The 5,994-nt window shown below is 36.6% G+C and overlaps 1 non-coding gene across 1 annotated transcript; it reads right to left on the bottom strand.

Moving 5' to 3' along the window:
- Nucleotides 1–3,813: 3,813 nt before the first annotated feature.
- On the bottom strand, nt 3,814–3,920 carry LOC128285820 (small nucleolar RNA R71). The gene has a single exon (XR_008276368.1). It is a non-coding gene; the product is annotated as a small nucleolar RNA R71 (small nucleolar RNA).
- Between the last annotated feature and the right edge of the window lie 2,074 nt (nt 3,921–5,994).

The raw sequence follows: 5,994 nt of genomic DNA, 5'->3' as shown, positions 1-5,994 counted from the left end.
TTATGCACATGTTTATTCACCTGATTCTCCTTTTATCTATGTTCATGACACTTCTATTTCGTTCGATGAAGATCATATTAACACCCAATTTAGGATTGCTAATGTGCAAGATGAACACACACCCTTCACTAACAATGTCACTACCGATGGATTGACTCAAGTCTTGAATGGTTTATGCATCGAAGGAATGCGTTGGACTGTTTCCAATCAAGACTGCAATACCATTGAGAGGGCTTCTTTAAAGCCTATTGGGAAAGTGTGATTTGAGTTTTTGAAGAGTCGTCTCATGCCATCAACTCACAATACGACAATTTCAAAGGATAGGATGATCTTATTACACTCCATCATCATGGGGAGAAGAATCAATATTGGCCAGATCATTTTTCAAAAGGTGCACCGGTGTTCCAAGAAAATGCTGTCAGCATAAACTTCCCCTCCCTCATTACTACTTTGTGCCGCACTGCTAAAGTACCTCTCAATTTTGATGAGGATGTCACCTCCAACAAGGATGGGCTATCCCAAGCCACTTTTTCCAAAGTGTATTTATGTTGCAAAATCAACTCCGCATAGTCAAGCTATCACTTTTACAGCTACACATTTTCCCCCAATCGCACCCTCAGCATCTCGTAGCTCCTTTGGATAGCAAGTATTGTACTCTTTAAAGTAAATGGAGCAAAGGATTACCCTCTTTGGGATTCAACAGTTTCAACTAGCTGAAGAGATGTCAAAGCTTGTATTCTATTAGTTAAAGGTAAAACTTGTATTAAATCACATAAAGTGTAAAACTTGTATTCTATTAGTTAAAGGTATTAAATGGATATGATATTAAATAGTGGAGGTCCTTATGTGGTAATTATACCATTTTTAAATTGAGTGGACAAAGATGGACATTATTTAGATGATTTTATTGTTTTATCATTAAGGTTAAATTTGTAATTTGGTTATTAAAGGTTAATTAAATAAAAAAACCAAATATTGATATCTTCCTTAACTGATTTTATCAAGACAGGAAGCCATAGTTAGGGCTTCACATTCAGCCATGCCATCCTTGTCTATTTAGGTATGATTTTTGTGTCGTTTTTAATGATTTCTATGTTTTTGAGATCGTTGCAGCTTAATCTAGCTAGCCTAGGGACTAATTTGCAAAACTGTTAAAGGTTTAAAGTTTTTCCATTGATGAATGAGAATGTGTTTTGAGGTTTTATAATAGAAAATGCATGTCTTTTGATAAATAAACAACACTTGTTAAGTGGTTTTTAGTAAAAAGTCCAAATAGGGATTAAATTGTGAAATGTGTAAAAGTCATGGTTAATTTTTCAAATAAATGAAAAATGTGAGCTACGAGAGACCTAATTGAAATTCGGCTAGCATGGGTTTAGATTGAATTGCATGAATTTCTATTTTTATGAGATAAGGACTAAATTGTAAAAATGTTGAAATATCAGAGGCAAAAGTGTAAAGTTGCCTCAATGTGCATTTTGGGCTAAATTGAATAGTTTGATAATTGAATAAGTTAGATTTGATTACATATAGATCAAGAAAAACAAAATTCGAATTTAGATCGGGGGAAAACAAAGTATAGGATTAATAGACTTATTTCACCGTTTTTGCAATCGAGGTAAGTTATTATGTAATAAGCATTGTTATATTTTTGTTTTAAATGCTTTGGTATTACATAAACTATGAATATGACACTACAGACATGTTCGACGATGATTCAGCAAGTGTGAAATCCCGGTTGAACCTTTGGAATAGATTATGATACAAATTACATGTCATTAGGGGTTATGTGATTTGGGTATTGCTTCTGATAAACCGTAATTTGTACATATTTTTACCCCATGTTTAACGCATTTTATGGATGATTTCCCATTGGAATTGGTGAATTCGATGCTCCTAATGCTTTAATTTCATGTTTTATACTTAGGAGAGCATAGCAGAGCGAAAGGAACAAGAAACGGGCCAAAAATAGATAAAAATGGGCCAAAGGACAAATTCAACACGGCCTGGACCTCCTCACACGGGCAGACCACACGGCCGTGTCAATTTGCCAGATTCGAAGCACGACTCACACAGACGTGTCACACGGGCGTGTCCCTGCCGAGCCCAAGTTGACTCCAATTCGGAAAAGGCCAATTTTGAGGGTTTCTAGGCATTCTAAAGCCTATAAATACACCCTAGAGGAGGAAAGTAAGGGGGGCACATAGGGAGGAAGGAAGGAATTACTCAAAGGAAGCCGATTAATCCATCTCAGAAGCCAGAGTCATCATCAAGACTGAAGATCTCTCCTCAATTTCCCCTTCAAGAGTTTTGGGTTTTCTTTATGTTTTGTACTCTTTATTATTCTGGGATGTTTTCTTATTTAGTTATGAACGAAATCCCCTAAATACCTAAGGGGAATGAAACCTAAGACGAATCTTTTTCTGAATTGTATGATAAATATTTAACTTGTTCTTAATTATGTGTTCTTAATTCTTGGTTTGATATCCCAAGATACTGATTCAAGATAAGCTCTTATTCAGAGGAGGAATAGACCCTATCTAAGAGTACATTTTTCATAATTAAGAAAATTTGATTGCACGCCTAGAGATAGGGTGACAAGATTTTGTCAGATTAGGGTGAAACCTAATAAGGGTATCCATAGATCGAGTTAATGGAACCCTAGGGTGTTAATTAGAGAAAGGTCTCAATTATTTAACCCAGGGATTAGACGTTATTAGTCGTGAATAGGGATAATAACATAACTTAGGGATCTCTACAGAACAAGTTAAATGAATAAATCGTCCGATTCGGAGCTAGAATAACAAGTACAGTCTAGGTGGATTTTTCCTTAGGAATTGTCTTAATTCAATCGATTTTCCCAAAAGCAATTCTCCAATTCTATTCTCTGTGAGTTCTTAGTTTAGATAATTAGTTAGTTAAAACAAAACCTCTTTATTCTTAGGCTAGTTAATAAAAAGACAATCATTACTACTACTTTTAGTTCCTTTGGGTTCGACAATTCGGTCTTGCTAAAATTATACTACTGTTCGATAGGTACACTTACCTACATCGCAATAATAGTTAGTTTTAAGAACGATTAATTATAAATATTTAAAACCTATCATGAAATCACCCGATCAAGTTTTTGGCGTTGTTGCCAGGGAACTAAGATATTAGGAACGCTCAATTTTTATTACTCTAGCCATTTATTTTTCTTGCAATTTAATTTTTATTTTTTATTATTATTTATTAATTTACTTGTTCTTTCTTTTGACAGGTTTTTATAGTTTATGACTAGAAGAAACCCGTCAGGACCACTAATTTTTGACAAAGAAATCGATCGCACAGTTCGCAGAAACCAAAGAGAAATAAGGCGAAGCTTAAGATACACCAAGAATGAACAAGAGGATGATACTCAACCCCTAACCGAAGAGATGGCTAAAAACCAAAACAATCAGCTTCCTCCTGTAATTACGGTTAATCAAAATCCTGCTTCATGCACTATGTATGATTATGCTAAACCTTCTTTAACAGGAACTGAGTTGAGCATAGTTAGACCTGCTGTAGCTGCAAATACTTTTGAACTAAACCTAACACTATTCAAATGATACAGCAATTTGTTCAATTTAATGGTTTGCAGGATGAGGATCCTAATGCTCACTTAGACACTTTTGGTGTTTCTGATGATGCCATTCATCTTCGGTTATTCCCTTTTTCATTGAGGAACAAAGCTAAATAGTGGTTGAACTCATTACCACGAGGGTCAATCACTACTTGGGAACAAATGACGAAAAATATCTATTAAAATATTTCCCGCCAGCTAAAACAGCCAAATTACGTAATGATATCTCTTCATTTGTGTAGATGGACTTAGAAACTCTTTACGATGCATGGGAGAGATACAAGGACTTACTAAGAAGGTACCCTCACCATGGGATACCGCTTTGGCTACAGGTTCAAATGTTCCATAATGGTTTGAATCCTTCGACGCGGCAAATGATTGACGTAGCTGCTGGCGAAACCATCAATAATAAAACACCTGAAGATGCTTATGAGTTTATAGAGGAGATGTCACTGAATAACTATCAATGGCAAGTTACGAGGACAAAGGCAATGAAAACAACCGACAATTATAATGTCGATTCGGTTACTATGCTATCAAACCAGGTAGAACTTCTAAATAAAAAGATTGATGGTTTACTTGGTTCTACTCAGGTACATCCTGTAATACAGTGCGAAGCAAGTGGAGGTGGAACAGGCCATTCGGAATACGAACCTTATGGCCACAACATGGATAACGAGCATTTAAATTACATGGGTGATAATCCTCGATCTCAAAACAATCCATATAGTAACACTTATAATACAGGTTGGAGGAACCACCCAAATTTCTCATGGGGCGGTCAAGGAAATCAAAGACCACAACATCCTCCGAGTTTTCAACAACCACCCTATCAACAGGAAAAGAAGCCAAACCTTGAAGAAATGCTCACAAAGTTTATCTTGGTGTCAGAAATCCATTTCCAGAACACTGAGACAGCACTCAAAAATCAACAAGCGTCGATCCAAGGGCTCGAAACTCAGATAGGCCAGCTTTCCAAACTAATCTTCGAATTACCACAAGGTAGCTTGCCAAGTAATACTGAACCCAACCCAAGGGAATAGCTCAACGCGATTAATGTTCAAGATGAAGAAGGATTCATTGAGCCTGAGCCAGAACTGAGGCAAGAAACTGTGTTAAGCAGAGGTCAAGGAGAGGTAGGTTGTAATAAAAATAAATTAGTGAATGTCGAATATAAAACTCGTGTGCCATACCCCAACGCGACAAGGAAAGACCTCTCAGATGAACAATTTGGTAAATTTCTTAAACTCCTAAAAAAAATTACACATTAACTTACCGTTTATTGAAGCCCTATAGCAGATGCCAAACGCAATGCGATTTTTAAAGGAGCTTTTAGCAAATAAGATAAATTTGGATAAGGCATTGCATGTAGAGCTAAACGCAATTTGCTCAGCTATTCTCTAGAATAAACTACCCAACAAACTTAAAGATCCAGGGAGTTTTACTATTTCTTGCTTAATTGGTAGTTTAGATGTTAATAATGCATTAGTTGATTTAGGGGCTAGTATCAGCGTCATGCCCTACAAAATGTTTAAACAATTGGGTCTTGGGAAACCAAAACAGACTACGATGAGCATTCAATTAGCAGACAAAACTATAAGATTTCCTAGGGGTATTATTGAACACGTGCTAGTTAAAATCGATACATTTATATTTCCCGTTGACTTCATTGTTCTAGACATAGAGGAGGATAGCAACACTCCTTTAATTCTAGGAAGGCCTTTTTTAGAAACTGCTAAAATGATTGTTGATGTTGGCACAGGTGAACTCACACTCCGTGTGGGAGACGAAACAATCACTCTTCAAGCTCGCAATTCTGGCAACAAATCAAAAATTGAAGGTGATTGTTTAACTCATTCTACTAAAACTGACAATATGGTACAACCTACTTTGTAGGAAATGAGTCTGAAGGAAGCACATGATTCATTCTCAAGCAATAGTAGAGGACCTGTTCATGAAGATCGAAGGTTGCAAATCGAGGAGCTAGATGAATGGCAGACGCATAAACTGAGAACACATGATAAACTAAAACTGTAACACCCCCAAACCCGGCCCAGACGTTATGGCCGAATCTGACGTGCCACATTGGAGTTGAAAACCCACGTTCCGTTTTAGTGTTTTAAAACCATACATTTTATTGAGTTAACAAAGTGTATGGAAGCTGGGCACCGTGTAGGTATCCGAGACAGAGGAGGTGAGCCATGAAGGTCGCTTAAGTACCAAGCTCTTTAATTGGATCCAATCCTAGACATGCCCACAACCATAGCCACACTTTGTTATATCGAGTTTAAAGTTTGTTTAAGTAGGCGTCTTTGATAAATCGATTAATCGTCTTTGTTGAGATATTTTGAAAACAAGTATCATTTTGAAAACACGTCCTAAGTCTAGCC

This window comes from Gossypium arboreum, chromosome 12 (assembly GCF_025698485.1).
Source record: "Gossypium arboreum isolate Shixiya-1 chromosome 12, ASM2569848v2, whole genome shotgun sequence".
Classification (NCBI taxonomy): Eukaryota; Viridiplantae; Streptophyta; class Magnoliopsida; order Malvales; family Malvaceae; genus Gossypium; species Gossypium arboreum.
The sequence above is the reverse complement of the archived record's forward strand: the minus strand, read 5'-3'. Positions and strand labels throughout refer to the sequence as shown.